Raw genomic sequence first — 17,630 nt, 5'->3', positions numbered from 1 at the left:
GCTCCCACCTTCACTGGAATCAGGGAGGGAGACTATGAAAATAGAGTTTACCCAAACTCACCCAGGACTACCAAGTCAGAGTCTGGAGATGGGGCTCAGAATTATGAGTCCTTAGAAAACTTTGAGAAAGCATTGATTGCATGGATTGCATGGAGTTCTGCCTGGTTCCTGAATTACCTTACTGGGGAATCTAATGTTTTCCCAGAGAGTCCCCCAAAAGAGACAAGCTCCCACGTAGACAACATTAGCCTACGTCCAGATGGCAGCTGCTAAACACAACATGACTTCATATCTCAGCCTCAGAAGTTGGATCGTGAAGGACCTCAGGCCCCCTGGAGTCTTTTCTGTGATGGAACAAAATGGTGGGTTTAAGGCAGCTCTATTTAGGATCTGCTTTGTGTCCTCCTTTCCCCACAACAACAACAAAAGTGATCACCATTCCATTTCATCTCTCTGAGATGAGTTTTGCTAACATCATATCTCATGAGATTGAAAGAGACTGTCTAGCTTGAGATATTGTTGACTAGCCTACAAGTGATGTTCTGATGTCATAAAAAGATTAACTGTGATGACTAGGAACTTTGCACAGGGTCTATAAGTATTTTCTGAATTTCCACACCCCTCAGTAGGTCTCCTCCCATGAACCCTTTGGAAGGCGAACACAGCGTACTTACGGAAATAAAGCAGGCAGTGAATGTTTTCTGAGTTTAGCAATAATGACAATACTTGCCTGAAGCAGAAACAAAGTGGGAGAAGATCTTGATCTAGCCAGACATTCTTTAGTCTTTATTCTTGCTTTTTTGCTTTAATTCTGCAATGAAAATAACTTCAGCAGCCATATGCAATAGTAATTGCTGGAGTTTACTTTCTGTGCTGTGATTCACAACAGTTACCTCACGCAGCTTAAGACTTTTCATTTGAGTGGTGACGTTTACCTTACTAACCCATCACTTCCTTTTTTCATCAGTGACTTGCCATGTGACCTTGGGTGAGTAATTTTGCCTACCTATGGCCAAACACTCCTATCCATCCCGGTGTAAGAAAATTCATGAGTTATAGCCTGTGAGGACTTTGGGGCTCATAAGAAGAACCCTAATTTTGTTTAAGTAAGAAATAATCTCCAAGAAAAGTGTTGACCATTGTGTTTTCAAAGAAACAGTTGAAAAGTTGGTTGAAAATGCCTATAGAGGAAGTTTTCCTTTACAATATATGCACATTGAGAGGAAGTTGCTTAAACTGCATTGTTAAAGCATGTGTCCATTTCCTAAGCAGTGAAATAAACTGAGGTCCAGAAAAAAGGAATTTGTTACTGAGCTGGAACTTTATTTCAGTGGCCACACAAAGAAATAGCTAATATTTTCTCTCAATGTAAATCAACAGAATCTCTTGTATGATGAATGAAAATAGAACAGCCCTGGGGAAACGCACACATGTTAGTGCTATACTCTAAGGAACACAAAATACACACACACACACACACACACACACACACACACACACACACACTTACAAATTTGGCACCTTGATGGCCCAGTGAATGTTTCTGAATCACATGCAAAAAAAATAACTGATTTTAGTGAAAGTACATTCTTAAGAAAATGAAGTCATATAGCCACCTATTTTCAACCAGCACTTGGTATATTATCTCTTTTTAAGTTTTAGATGCCCCAGTTCAATGGAAATTTTTAAACATCCAAAGATTGTTCTTTTTCCATTTCATACAAAGGGCTGGTTGTGAAGAATTTTTGTCAGCCTTTCCTCATGAACTCACTGAAGGCCTAAATGTTATTTGGACAAAAAAAAGTCTACCTGGTATATAGAAGGTAGAAAGCTGGACATTTGAGATCCATTAGCAAGTAGAAAATGATGGCCAGGCAAGGGCAGGCTAGGAGATCACCCTTACAAGTGGTTGTTTATGAAATAAACAGAGGTAAAATTTTAAAAATCAATTTGTTCATTTGGAACCAAAATTCTGCCAATGTTGAGGGATGGCATCAAGAAGGAGAGCTATTGAGCAAATTGTAGAATGTTTACTTGATGTAAATAGCTCAGTGATAGGCAAGAAGCCCAGATAACAAGCAAAAACACAGGTATGGTATCATGTTAAATGAAAAAGCTGACACATAAATCAATGGAACAGATGGTAAAAGTCAGAAATAAATCAACGTATTTATGGAAATTTAGTTTTGAGCAAAGATGATAATTCAAATTAGTGGGGAAATAATGTATTATCCAAAGAATAGTATTAGGGAAACTAAGTAGCTTTCTAAAAGAGTACATTCCTTCCTCATGCTTACACCAATGTGAAGTCCAGAAGAATGGATGAAAATCAAACCATGAAAGCATTAAGAGAAAGCATAGAAAAATGTAATCTCAGTATAGAAAAGCTTTCCAGCTGCAATACAAAAACCTAGAAGACAATTAAAAATTGATCAGACCAACTATGTAAAAGCATGCCTTTTATATGCCCTTCTCCCCGAAATAAACATCAAAAACAACACCAAAGGACAAAGAACATATGGGGAAAGTGTTTACAACTCTTAATATAAAGGGCCAATTAACATATAGAGTTCTTTAAAGTCAATATAATAAATTCCATTGAAAATGAGCAAATGCTAGCAAAAATTTAGAGAAAATAAAATACAACATTTTAATTATACACAAAGTTTCTCAACTTCACTTATACTAAGAAACAGACAAGTTAAAACTTCGAGAAGATAATGAATTACACATTCAGGTTAATTAACAAAGTCAAATCTTGATGATACACCAAGTTGTGGGAAAACTAATAACAACATCACTCATTGCTGGTTGGAGTATAAATTGGTAAACCTCTAGGGAAGTCAGTCAACATACAGAAGGCACATACTGTTTGACCCAGTAATGCCATCCCCATGAATTTCTTATGCTGATGACAGTTTAAAGTTCCTCTACTCCAAATCCAAGAAAGGAAAAAGATCACTGTTCTTTGGCCATATCCCAAGGCATAAACAAGTTACCACTGCAACCTTTCTCAGAAACATGCCAATCAATCTCTGAAAATTTGGTTTAGTAACTGCACTTCTAGAGCTGACCATGAGGAACAGACTCACACCAACTGCTAAGGTTCTACAGCTAAAGGTCAACCAATCCCTAAACACTCTTGCTTCTGAAAGTCTGTCAATCGCTGGGCTCACTGTTTCCCCAAATCCTATTTGAGATCAGCTTTTGCTTCGTTTTAATAGAACTATGTTTTCCAAGCTCCCTTTTCCTTTTTGTTTAGCGAACAATAAAGTCAGTTTTCATTTTAGATATTAAGCGATAGCGTTTTCCATTAGTCCAAATATTCTCATATATGAAAAAACAACATATGATAGTCATTAAAGCTCTGTTGAATATGGAAATGGATTATAAACAATGTAAATAATCTAAAAGACTCAGTAAATTAGAAAACCAGAAACATCAGTCTCCTCCAAAGGGAATTTAGTTGTCGTGGGGGAAAGGAGCTACATATATATATTTCATTTGATCACTTGTAGTGTTTTTTAAATTTTGCATGTATTATATATTAAAAGGTAAGTTATTTAAAGTTGCAATTTCAAATTGTATGTATAATATGAAAAGGAAGCATAGAAATTGGTAGCAAAACAATAACTGGTATCTCTAAATAATTGGGGGCTAATTTTTAAATTTCTTTTTCCTCTAAATATTCTATGATTTTGTGACATAAGTAGTCATTTTAACTGGAATTATTTACCAATGTCATGTTAGGGAACACAAAAATACAACAAATGCAATTATTCCATTGCAACTTGGCATGTAACCAAAAAATAAGGGCAGCATAAAAAGAACCTTACTCAATAGGAGAATCCATCTAAAAGAAAAGAAGAATTAGAGAAGTGCAAGTACATCACACCATTGAAACTGAAAAAAACAAGACCTTCCTTTAATCTCAAGTCTTCAAGCAAAAGCCCAAAGGCTCAGCAGAGACTTGGAGCTACAGATCTAACACTCTTCGATACGTTATAACTAAAAAGCTCAACACAAAGTTTGCAACATATATGCATTCCTTTATTTTTTTTAAGTAAATAAAGAGGAGGAAACAATTTAAAATATAAAAAATTAATAAAGATAAAACACTTTGCTTAATTTAAGTTAGTTGTATCCTTCCCCCCTGACATCCTACATCATCCTGGGAAGGACCCAGTACCAGTTGCATCAATTTACAGAAGACAGTATCTGCTTACAGAGCAATACCCATACAGAATGAAAGAAATGCCAGAGAGCTGAGTCCCTTCACTATTCCAAAACACAGCACCATTTCCTTACCTCTGGGCAGTGAGATCTTGGAATTCACAGGTTTCACGTTTTTCTTTCAGCAGGTAACTCTCTAAAGTGGGGAAAGTGAAACAAATGAACTAATGTTGCTTAAAAGCTATCCCGACAGGTTGACTTGGGAATAAAATAGTATATTAAAATGTCCAAAGTATCCAAAAGAGAACTATTTTCATCAATCATTTAATAGTGATAGCATTCAGACTGTGCTGACTTGATTAATCAGGTTAGCTGAAAAGTGTCAGGTAAACATTAATGCTAAGAAACTCATTGGGTATATTTTATTATTGTATCACTTAATACAACTTTGACCTAGTCCCCCAATTCTGTTTTCATTTCTGGCCTTGAAATGCTTAACACAGGTTATACTGATTATGGAAAAAGTAATACTCTTGGCATACAAGTTTTCCTTCATGGTTTATTTTAATTGATGTCTTCACTCAAAAACTTTAACAAATAAGACATTTGAGAGATCGTGTAATTAAACTGATAATCTGAACTTCCTTCTGAACAGACAGTTTTAATTTTGAGGACTGGAAAAAAATTAACTTTCTAATTTACCCCTATTTCTTTTCATGTTAAGAAAAATCACATAATCCCTTCTACCTAGGTCCATCCACTAAAGTTTTAGAATATGATTTTATATGATATTTATAGTTTTTAAAGTTTTCTGCAGATGCCATCATCAGTTAATTTGGTAATACCTATTACAATTAAAAATGCATATGCCATTATGATTAGCACACCTAACGTAGGCATGGCATGGGGAAGGCAAGGCAGTATAGCACAGAGAAGACACGTAGTGACTCTATAGCATCCTACCTCACTGATGGACAGTGACTGTCATGGGGTATGTGGTAGGGACTTGATAATGGGGGGAATCTAGTAATGGCAATGTTGCTCATGTGATTTTATATTTAAGATACAAAACAAAATGCATTTGCCACAATTCAATTTCTGGGAATCTGTGGAAGCACATAGACCATGGTGTTCAATGCAGCATTGTTTTTAGGAGGCCAAGAACTGGAAACCATATTAATAACCATTGAAAAAGAGTGGTGGAATAGGCCTGTAGGACAATGCTATATCACAGAATATTAAGCAATCATTAGAAATCATTAAATAGTATTATACCAGATGACTTAGAAGAGATTTTTTCATTAATTTTCAGTTGGGAAAAGCAAGATACAGAACAGTATACAAAATGATTCCTTTTGTGAAAAAAAAAAGTTGTAAAACTAACCTTCATATCAGTGATTTCAAACAAGAGTGACTGTGCCCACTGTGAGACATTCGGTGAGGTCTGGAGATACATTTTGCTGTCAAAACTTGGGGAGGGATGCTACCAGCATGTAGCAGTGGAGCCCAGAGAGGCCGCCCATTGTCCCACAATGCACCACACAGCCCCACAACAAAGAATCACCTGACCCAACATGTACACCTTCCTGTATATGGAGATCATATGGTTTTCTCATTGAATTATGCCAGCATGGAAAACATGGACACTCACACACTAGGTTGCTGGGTAGATCATTTCAGGAGAACTGGGAGCAGGGATGGGTGAGGGGAGTGAATGGAGGTGACTTTGACAAGCCCAGCATCATGATACTGACTATTTTCTTATGTCTGTATCAGAAAAGAGAAAGTGCCACATTCAAACTTCACCCTGTTTATTCTCTCTCCTTAGATTCAGCTAGTGAAAGCCTAACTTTACAACTTACTGAAACCATACTCTTCACAGATGAAAGAAAAAAATACACCCAACTTAGAAGAAAAACCCAACTTAAAGGTCATTGCGATTAAGGAAATGACTTTACCAGCGTGACCTCTGACAAATCACTGTGCAATATCGCTTGGATTCCCATGAATAATCTTGTCAGTCTCAATTAATTTGAATTAACCTCACCCTCTTCCACCCCTTAAAGCAGTACTTTGGTACTTTTATCATAGCCTAGGGAATTCAATTCAAAATAGAGCAGGAACACCCAAAACATGAGAAGTGACTCATGTACTTTGCATAGGTGTGAGTTGGGCTGTTTCTGTTGCCCTTTCCATGTACCCATGTACCACTTTACCAGGTACCCTGCTGTGCACTCTGTGGGATTCCATGGGTGAACCACACTGAGGCAGTGCCTTTCTTAATTAGGAAAGAGTTCTTCCATCATTTGTTCTAAACTCTTAATCTTCAGGTATTCAGTGAATATTTTTGCAAAGGCATGAAGCAGTGGTGTGCTCTGGGTAGACCCCTCTTAGCGAAAGCCCTTCTGCAATCTGTACTAGCTGCCAGGGTTAAGACCCCTCAGGGAAGGTCCCAGAACATACCTTGAAGTAAATGCTGCAGTAGCAGGTAAGACAAACACCCAAGGAAAAGTACCCATTCCTGCCTCAAGTTGTGTGCCATGTTCCTGTGCACACAGAACACATGGGAAGGTTAAGTAGGCCATGGGGGGTGGGTAAATGGGTTCTACCACAGTCGTCCTCCCTTATTTGAGGGGATACCTGAAACCATGGAGAGTACCAAATCCCATATATATGGGGTTTTTCCCTCTACATATATACCTATGATAAAGCTTAATTTATAAAGTAGGCCAAGTAAGAGATTAACTACAATGCTAATAATTAAATAGGACAATTACAATAGACTATAATAAAAGTTATGCAAACATGGTCTCTCTCCCAAAATATCTTATTGTTCTGTACTCCACCTTCTTGTGTTGATGGGAGATGATCAAATGCCTATGTGACGAGAGGAAATGGGGTGAACAACGTAGGCACTGTGACCTGGCATTAGGCTGCTACTGACCTTCTGACAATGAGTCAGAAGGAAGAGGTCTGTTTCCAGAAGGCGGTTCACAGATAACTGAAACTGCTGGATATGAAACAGGGAATGAAGGAGTGTCTCGCCTGAGGGTTTCAGCCCCAGGGAAGCTCACTCTGGATTGGGTGAGACCAAATAATGACAATGGTATGTCATGGCTAAAAAGGGGCTCATACCAAGCTTTATTCTCACTGCGGGAGGTCGAGTGCTAGAATCCCATCCCATCACCTCTGTCTCTGCCTCTGGCTCAGCCTCTGTCCTAGGCTCTTCCCTCACTTCCAGCCTCTGCTCCCCCCTTTCTCCTGCTCCCTTGTTCTCTTCACTAGGCTCTGTTCTTAGCACCAGGGAACCTCTTTTTATAGCAATACCGGCAGTAATGGCTTATTGCCAACAGGTATACAAGCATGCACCTGTGGTAGGCTAAGTATTACATCATTGCACATATGTAATGGGTGAGTAGATTAGGATCAGGTGAGGGTCCTGGCTGTGGAACTTTCATTTTCCCTACAGCGGGTCCTGCTATATTCATCTGGAAAAGCATTTTTTTAAACCCCATTTCTAACTCTTGCCAGGGTTTCAACCCTTGATTTCATTTCATATCACTCTTCCTTTGAAGTCTCTGAGAAGCCAAGCCCTACTTGAGCCTGTTCCTTCACTGGGGACTATATTCCCATCTTCCCACCCTCTATGCCCCTTGTTTCTCTCTCTCACACACACATCCATGCCCATTTATATGCACTATTTGTTTCCTAATGTCCCATGAAAATTGTCACTCCTTTGACCAAAATCTTTTGATGCCACCTCTGTTCTCATTTGCAAGGTCCATTTAACTGTCTTGTCCACGTCACAAAACATGGATGATGAGACTATCGAGAGCCCACAGCACTGGACTTCATAGGCAGCCAAGTTCAGCCTCTTGCTGATCCTCCCACCAGTAGGCCTGACAGGTTAGGCATCAGTGCAGGAGAGGAAGTAGTGACAGAGAAACATCTGGTATCTGCTTACCCTGCCAACACTAGTCATAAAGGGCTTTTTCCCACAGTAGAGGAAACTCCAGGGCATGTGCTCCTGTCTGTATACCTGACATGCAGTTAAAGATATGTAGAAAAAAGGGTGCAATCTTTTTTTTAATTTCTGCTTATTATGATGTTTTGACATTGTAAGAAAACAAAACAAAATGTCTCTGGCTCCAGTTCTTAGGGATAGCAAGGGCCTGTCTTGTCAGAAGCATGTCTTTAACATGCAAATTGACCAATCCAGAGCCACGCCTCCTCTATCCTGCCCTTGCACCCTGAAGACAACCCCTAGGGACCACCCCAATGGCCCACATCTTGTGGAGATTATTCAAACTGGCCACTCCTAGGCCATTCACCCTGGCCTGCCTGGCCTTTCCCAAGAAACCCCAATAAAGCCTGTGGTCTAAGCACTGCACACCCCTGCCCACCCTTTCGCGTCCTGACCACACGGGGGTCTTTCTCATGTGGCCCTGCATGGTGTGCTGAGCCTCCTGTCCCTAAGACCTGTGAATATAATAAACTTGGTTTTGTTTTTTCCTGAGCCTCTCCTCCATCTCCTATCGCTGCTGCGCCTGACTGACCATCTCATAAAAGAATACAGTAGCACACACTACGTACATATACATACATAATGCATATAGAATGTGGAAGAAATGAAAGGTGTCTGTAAGCTGAAAACAAAGTCCCTACAGAGGCATCGTTTTGTTGCTTCCACATTTCCCAACAAAGTCCAAATTCCTGCCTGCCTTGACTTCCTTCCCTGGCACTCTATTAAGCTTTCTTTGACCCCACCTATAACATGATTCTTGCCAACTTTTCTGACTGCTTCCTTCACTGTATGCAAATACCCACTCATACGTCACCTCCTCCCTGAGCCCCTCTTCCACCACCCAGAATTATTTTCTTTGTAGCACCTGGACCTCTGATAGAACACTATCTCCTGTGTACTGGGTTATGTGATTCCTGCCCCCATGTTCACCTTGTCCTCATGTAACAGGGACAACCTGGCGGTCCCATGGACAGGGGTCCAGCACAAGACAAGGCATGAGGCAGATGCTTAAGATAAGTTCGTGGCATTCCTAACTAACCCATTTTCTGTGCAGAGATGGGAGAGAGGCTCAGAGAGGTGGCGCAGCTCAGCCCAGGCTACTCAAAGAATTGTAATAACCTAACACTTTATTCCAGTCCAGAAATCTTGGTCTTTAAGTATTGGCTCTGATTTTCTTGTTTTGTTTTGCTTTTCAGAAAAAAATTTTAAAGTGTCCACAGCTTCCATATGTGAAAATCTGAGGATCACACATGTATGTCTTACAGGTATGACTGTTCCTTGGGCTCAGCTTCATTGCCTTGGCTTCCAAAAAATTCGCACTGAAAAGCCTGGCTCAGGTATACCACACCCCCATCCCAGGGCCCGGGGACAATGAGCCTACTTCCACCCCCAACCTCACAGTCTTCTGTGTTTTCTTTTCTATTCTCTCGTTTTGTTCTTTCTCCATCTCAACATCCCAAGAAACTTATGCAGTCAATATTTATATTCCAACTTTAAAGATTATGGAAACTTAATCTTAGAGAGATTCAGTAACTTGCTCCCTGAAAATACAGTTCATGAAGATAGCCTGACCCCAAAATCCAGGGTGGCTCTTTATTGCATAGTAAATCCTTAGTAATTCCTTTTTTATTTGCATGAGGTACAGAATGGGGAGGACATGTAGGAAGAATGGACATGAGAGACACACTGTATAGAAGAATTAAAACTATTAACCTAAGCCTTAATTGTCTCATTTAAAAAATATAGAGAAAATAGTATTGGCCTTATAAGGCTGATGTAGGATTAAATAAGACAATATATGAGAAATGTATTAACTCTGTGTCTAATCAACAAGTGATAAGTAAACACATTATCTATGAAACTAGGCAGAGGGGAGTGAGTGTGTGCATTGCGTGTGTGCAGGCATGTGAAAGTATATGTCAGTGTGGGTAAAATTGCAGTATTTCCAGAATCTCTCTCCTGGCTTTAGTTACTCTGTATATCAATAGGTGTTTCCAAGGGGTGTAGAGATTTGGTCCTTCTACATATCAGTAGGTAACTACAAGGGCATGAAAGGGTTTATCTGGACCAGAGAGGTTGGGTGGAGCTCACTTCCTCTTCTGCTGCAGCCTGGTCAAGAGAGAGATGGGATGATTGCTTGTAAGAAATAAGCGGGTTTCTTTTATTTCTCCCTTTGAGTTCAGTTTCAAAAGTATTTTTACCCCCCGGGGATTTTCCCCCCTGGAGCTATAGTCGGCCTGATGTTAATCTGAGCCTTTGCGTGCAGAAGCCCTTAAGGGATTGAGAGTTGGGAACCCTGAGCTGATTTGACCCTGGAGATACAGGCTCACCTGCAAGTGCTTAATCCTAATTTTCTCAGAAGGGCCAATTCCCAGCCACTAATAAACTGGAAAACCATCTCCCAGCAACAGCTGGGAGGACGGCAGCATCTGATGGCAGAGATGACAACACAGAGCCCTTCAGTAAACGGTGACGGCAATGCCGGTGATGCAGTGAGAAACGAGTGTTCTCAGAACCCTGGATCGCTTGAAGTGCTATTTCCTTTGTTCAGTGAGTGCGGTTGACAGTTCAGCAAATAAAAAATAAATTAATCCAAAGAAAAGTATGGCCAGTTAAATTTGAATTTTAGTTAAACAATGAATAGATGTTTACTGTGTCTGACCTATGCAGTGTTTGGTAACCCTGAAGGGCCCCCACCAGTAAGATGGCGAACTTCCGGCTTCTCTTCCGGGTCCTCGGTTCCCGCCGGCGCCACCTGAAGCCCAATCACCTCTCTCCTCCCTCCCAATCCCAGCACCTAGCCAATAGCCACCAGCCCCATAGAAGTAACACCACAATCACCCCATGCCCCTTCCTATATAACCCAGCACCTTTCCCTAATAAAGCGGATTTCTCCGGTGAATTGCTGCTATGTGTCGCTCCTTCCTTTCAAATCCTCTCTATGGGCAACACTGATTTCCATAGACGGTTTCCTGGTTTGACTACCACAGACATGCCTGTTAGGCATGGTTGATCAGGGATGATACACACAACACCGAATCAAAGAAAGTTTCATCCATCCTACTGAGGAACAAAACAACATTAAACATTACGATTATTTGTAATTTACCCTTAGTGGCAATGAAAATATCTCTCAATCTACTCATGTGAAATGCCTCTGAAATATGTCTAGGTTTTTTTTTTAATTCCCCGTATAGTATTCCCATTAAAATGCCAGATATTTAGAGGACTTATATTTCTTTCTTCTAAGTGAATAACAACACTTCAATTTATGTTTTTAATCACTCCATCCCCATGTGAGAGAACTCCTAGACCTAGTGGAAATTTCCCTCAAATTCAGTCCTGTTTTAGTTTGCACTATCAAAAATTACCCATATGATCTGCAAAGAATTACAAGTATTTCAGTTTTTGTAAGCATTGTGATTTGTTTAAGAGTTTGGAACCCCCATATCTGTATTAAAGACTGTTTTGAAAGGTCTTTTCAATAAGTGTCTTATGAGTCAAGTTCTCTGTGAAATAGGAAAAGGATTTTTCTGATTCAGGAAAATCTTTTTCAAAAATCCCATCTCCAACAGTTCTCAGGAACAGCTGGAGAAGGCTAATGGTTTTAAATCTGTTATCTCTTTGTTTTATGCATATGTGAATTTCATTTGCTAAGCTTGGTCCCTAGCCAGGGCAGGAACAGTTATCACTGTGCATGGCCCTGACATGGACCCAGCACAGCGGCACTTGAGCAGAAATGCATTGACTAATTGTTATCTGAGAGGTTTGTCTCTATGAACCAGAAAACCTGTCAAAGGATGGTTTGCAAACTTTCCTGTGCAAAGCATCCTCTGAGGTGCCCAGTTTAGAGTAGACCCTTCCAGAGCCCATTTCTCTGCTCTACTGAGCAGCGGGTGGAGGAAGGGCCTGGGTCCTGCATTTCCACCGCCACCCTGTCTGAGCTGAATGATGGCATTTCTCTGAACACACTTTGCACACTCTTGAAGTACTGTGTTGTACCCTCTATAAGCCACGCATCGATCTAGAAAGACGTGGTCAAAACCGTAGGAACAACATTAGGGTTGGCTTACAGATTTCCAATCTCAACAGAACTTTATTCAGGGTTAGAGGGAAAAAGCGGAAGTAAAGGTCAGACCTCCGAAAGATGCCTCAGGTACAATGAGCTGCCAAGAGCGCCTTCTCATCCTCTGCAATGCCTGGCTTCCCCCTGAAATGGGGAAAAGTGAAGCTTGAAAGGCTGCCTCTGCAAAAGGGCCGAGGAAGGATGCACGCAGGCAGGCCCCACGCCTCCCACCACCAGCACCAAGCTGCTCGGTCCAGACTCAGAAGCAACATTAGTAATGCCACAGAATCCTCCTTTGCATTTGAACACAGTCCTTTACCTCAGAGACTTCCCACAATAACAGTTTTTCTACCACTCCTCTTGTCTGACTTAGAGAAGTGACCTAAGATACTCAATGTAATTTCCATTCCTTACTCACTTAGTGACGTGATAAACTGTTTTTACCTTGAAATAGCCACAGTGTCTTGACAGTTACCTGGAGTCCTCTCAGTGTGACTTCATTTAGGATGCAGATCATGCTATGATGCAGATTAAAAAGTCTTTCCTAGAAAAATAAAAGTCTCGGCTTCTACAAAACTGAGCAAAACTGAGCTAAGAAATCAGAGCTCACAGCAGCATGGCTTGGTGACAGCAGCTCAGCTCCAGAGCCTGACTGCTTGGGTTTGAATCCTGGTTCAGCTGACTGTTGTTGGGCCTGTTATCTCATCTTTAAATGAAAGAAAAATCCAGTATAGGAACTGAGGAGCAAAGAGAAGGCATCTGCTAGGATGCTATGAGGTTTAAACAAGTCAATTGTTATCAAGTGCTTAGTATCAGGTATGCATTAAGTGATCATTGAGTATTAATCATCACCACCAGAAGAAGAGAATGTTCACAGATGCCCCCCATCTATTCCATGGACAGGCATAATAGTCTTTTTGCACCCCACTAAATACAGAGCAGCTATGGCCTGTTGTCTGCTCCGTCTGTCCACTGGCTATGCTAAGTGATACCCATCTCTCTTCTCTTCCCTGAATCATGTGCATATACACAGTGTCTGAATAAGACCCTGTTTCCCTATACCTTTTAAATCTAACTTGATTAATTAGCCATATTTTTGCTACAACTTTGAAAGTAATTTCTTTCCCTGAAATGAAACAAGGATTCATTCTTCTCTCTCTTTGTCTGTCTGTCTTCTCTGAGTCTGCTACCTTCTGTCTTTCTTCTTTTCTTTGGCATTCTCTCTCTCTCTCACACACACACACCATCCTAAAACAGGAGAAGAGAATCAAGGAGAAAATAGCCAACTGTCTAATTTCCTAACATAAACACTTCCATTTTACTTCCTATGGTTCCTCTACTCCCCCAACCCAATGTGAACAGAATGAGAAACTATACAACCCTGCTAAGTTAAGTGACTAGAAATGTGCTTGCAACAGCGTATCCCTAAAATTCTCTTCTTCCTTCCTTCCCCTTTCTCTCCCCCCAGCTATGTGGCAGATACACATAAGGCTGAATGTCCTGGAAAATAAATGAACGAATAGATTTACCCACAGAGAAGCAATGTTTTCTCTGCATCTCAATTGTTATAAAATACTTTGGAACCAATGTTGGGTCAAATGAGCTAATGATCGTCACTTGGCATAGCTCCTTCAGTTTCTTGTCCTTTAGGACAGAGAAGGAAAGTTGGAAAGCCCCAAATCCTTTCACAGGGGCTGTACCTGTAAGCATTACACCTCCAGATGGAACCTCAAAACCCCATATGATGAAATAAAGAGCGATGCTGCCGAAGGAATCTTTTTTTTTCTTAGCTTTATTGAGATATTATTGACACATAACATATGTAAGTTTAAGGTGTATAACCTGATGATTTGATAGATGTATATGTTGCAAACTTATAACCACGATAAGGTTAGTTAACATCTCCATCCCTTCACATAATGACCACTTTTCCCATCTGGTGATAACTCTCCCAATAACTTTTAAGTATAGAATACTGAAGTCATTTAAAGTTACCGTGAGCAGACTTGGTAGCTTTAGGACCCAGTGGACTTTTTGGGGCAAAGAAGGCAGTTGAGGAAGAGAAAGTAGAAGAGAGATGGGCTGAGATCATAAAGTCCTATTCTGATGAGACAAAAACATTTCCCAGAAATCAGGATGGGAAGTCAGTTTTTACAGGTTCTAGCATTTCACAACTTCCAAAGACGTGCAGGTGGTTAAAACAAACTTCTTATTTCTTAAACTATATCCATCTGGCCTCTGGATTCATAAGAGGACTGGGTCTGCTTCCCTGAGTCAGACTGGTTATTGCCCAGGGTTCATGGCACTGTTTTCCCATAAGAACTGTATGATGGCCAGGCTTTCTGGAAAATTAGGAGCTCTCAGATGCAGAATAATCTTTGCTTAATCAAAATCTCCTTAAAAGCTGTTGTTCTACAATGTTAATCCCTAGAATTTAAGAAAAAATAAGACCTGAGATTATAAATTCATGCAGAAAAAATTTAGTTTGTGCTTTCCAATGTTATATATCAAGACTCTGATGCAGGTATAAAATATTTTTATTACTTTTCTACAAGTAGACTTTCCAAAAGGAACAACCCAAATATAATGGTTTGCCTAGTAAATCACAACCATATTCACACCTACGCATTTAAATTGTTTTTTTTTCTGAAGTGCATATAACACCCATAAAGAAGGGCTCACAATGGAAGCTTGAGTTAAAAATGGGCTACACCTGAATTAAACATGAAGAACATACTTGAAAGGAATAAAATGCAACATAAGGAGAGATTTCTTTTCTTGTTGGTTTCCAAAACAATTTCCTTTTAGAAACTTCTAGAACTTTAATAGCTTTATTAATGAATGTATTAATTGAATAGTTTATTGACTTCTATTGCCAGGATGCTCTGCAGTGAAAATGGTAGATTTTTGTTTCACTTTGTGACTCAAAAATTGAATGGCTTGTCATCAGAACCCTTCTCATGTATTAGCCGCTCAAATCCTCCTCTGGGTATTGCAAAGCCCCAAACCAAGTTAGAGGTGCTGGGGGTTGGTCAGTGAGAATGCAAAGGATTGGCTTTTCATATCCAAGCAGGGCCTGTTTTCAGTTGTTTTTTTTAAATTTCTGAAATGAAGAGCATTTCCCAAGGACATTGAGGAAGTCAGGCTGGTCAATGATTTAAGTGACATGTGATGAGTTCCCCTAATTCTCCATCTTAGTCACCACATTAACATCAGGGATGTGACAATAGCTGTACTGTCCTAAATGCATGCTTTCCAAAGCCCTGGTCTGGTCTGTTGCTTTCTGAAAAGGAACTGCCCCATGAGGTTCTTTCTTCTTCAGAACATGGGCAGTGGTGCCTCTGTTATACATATTGTTAGGCGGAGCTTCAGTAAACATCTACCTTTGGTTTTATTTCCCACTCTCCAGACAGTTCATGATACTTTCCAGGCTCTTAAAAATAAAATCTAAATTCACTCCCTTTTTGTTGTTTTTTGTTTGTTTGTTTACTACTTTAAACAGGAAATCAATGTTACTGGAATAAGCAGAACTTTAGAATAAACAAAACTGGTAATTGTACCCCTTTCCCCAAAAAGAATTAAAGAATACCCAAACTAATTAGCCAGAATTAAAGCCGCAATACCTGTGAAGACCAAGAGTAATTGGCGTGATGCAAAGAAGACTTTAGATAAATACATTAAGTTTAAGAGTAAGTGGATTATTTCTTGCCCACAGAATTAGAAAGTGATACAGAGGCAATGAGAACATTTTGCAGAGATAACAGATGAGTTGGGATTATTTTGTTTCAGACTTGACCCAAGAGAAAGAGACTGGAGAGTTGCCTAATCCTCGTATCATGTTTCCGGCCGTGACAGGAAGAGATAGATCATAATAGATAAAAATGGAAAATGTTGTGAAAAAATCAAATATTTCTAAGAAAGACAAAACGCAACATTCAGCTGTGGTGAATGTTAAAGGAAGTGAGTGTTGAAACTAGTTAAAGCTCAAGACAACATATTTAAATATGTTCTAATGGCAGAACAGTGGGAACTAAGAAGAGTGACCCAAGAAAGTCAGAGAACCAGGGCTTGAGACCCCACTCTGTGACCACAGTCATACCCTGTACCCCAAATTCCATGACCCGCTGTCGCTGTAGCATTATGCCCACGCCTCCTGGAAAAGCTCTAAAATTTTTTACAATTTCTAGAGGTTCTTTCCACAGGGATAAGCTCAATGCTTTCTGAAAAGGAAGGATCTGCTCTTTCTTACCTGTCAACAGAAAAGCACAAGTCCTTACCACTTGCATTTCTCTTCTCCAAACTCAAACACAATCTAGCTGTTTTACTTTCCTCCCCATGAAAAATCTACAATGCTTCAGTCTCTATCAATAAAATAACTCTTCAAATAGTACGGGATCCTTTTCCTCACACACCGACTCCCACGGTAAGGCCTCCAGCATTATTCAGTATTTTGTTATGTTTGATGTATCATTCTGAATCACAGCAGAAGGAAAAGAAAACTGTTCCATTAACAATAGCAAATATTCAGTATGTACTCCACTTCTCCCCATGGAGTTGTGTGCAATTGATTACAAATGCCATAAGAAAGTTTCCAAATAAAGGAATAAATGATACAATGACTGTTTGCTCCAAGTCTTCCTTTCCGCTACAATATAAGGTCCATAAAAGCAGAGACCCTGCCTGTCTCATTCACAGCTGGTCCGTGGTAAATACTGAATGGCTGTATCACTGAGTGAATGAATAAATGGGCAAACACTACTTGGGACAGAATTCCTTTTCTCATAACCCCAGATTTTCCTATCTATTTTGTCAGTGTGGGATATAATGCTTCCCAGCAAAGGAGGCATGTCAATATGGGAGCTGGGGGGCCTTAGGGAAGGGAGTTAATGTTCTTGGAAAAACATGATAGTGCTAAGAGGAAAAGGAAATGTATCTGTTCCAAGGGAACTTAGCCTAAATCAAACATGTCTGACCACTCAGATGGACTCCAAAAACAAATACAGAAATATTTATTGCCCAAGTTGTTAGGCAGATTTAGGACAAGCAGACTTGTTTGGGTCCCCTTTTATAAACAGAGTTAAGTACAATGTGCTTCTTCAAAAATATTTTTTTAATTGTAAAGAATCTTGAGATTCTTTGGGGGGGGAAACAATAAAAATATGTAACATTCCTTGAAAATTCATCTTTCCGTTAACAAAAGATGCAGACATTCTCATTAAAACATGTTAGAATAAAAGATAGTAGTATTGACTTTTAAAGTGTAACCAGCAAATACAGTCTAGAGTTGGGTTTAAGCTGCAGAAATCTCCCAGTTCTGGTCCTCAGACTGAAGCAGGAATAAAATGTTCTGCCACCATTGCTGATGCC

The 17,630-nt window shown here is 39.9% G+C and overlaps 1 long non-coding RNA gene across 1 annotated transcript; it reads right to left on the bottom strand.

Moving 5' to 3' along the window:
• Window positions 1–730: 730 nt before the first annotated feature.
• LOC140848154 (uncharacterized) lies at window positions 731–10,876 on the bottom strand. The gene is made up of 3 exons (XR_012128705.1): window positions 10,528–10,876; window positions 4,309–4,369; window positions 731–811 (listed from the first exon to the last, which is right to left on the bottom strand). It is a non-coding gene; the product is annotated as an uncharacterized lncRNA (long non-coding RNA).
• Window positions 10,877–17,630: the final 6,754 nt, after the last annotated feature.

Source organism: Manis javanica, chromosome 3 (genome assembly GCF_040802235.1).
Source record: "Manis javanica isolate MJ-LG chromosome 3, MJ_LKY, whole genome shotgun sequence".
Taxonomy (NCBI): Eukaryota; Metazoa; Chordata; class Mammalia; order Pholidota; family Manidae; genus Manis; species Manis javanica.
The sequence above is the reverse complement of the archived record's forward strand: the minus strand, read 5'-3'. Positions and strand labels throughout refer to the sequence as shown.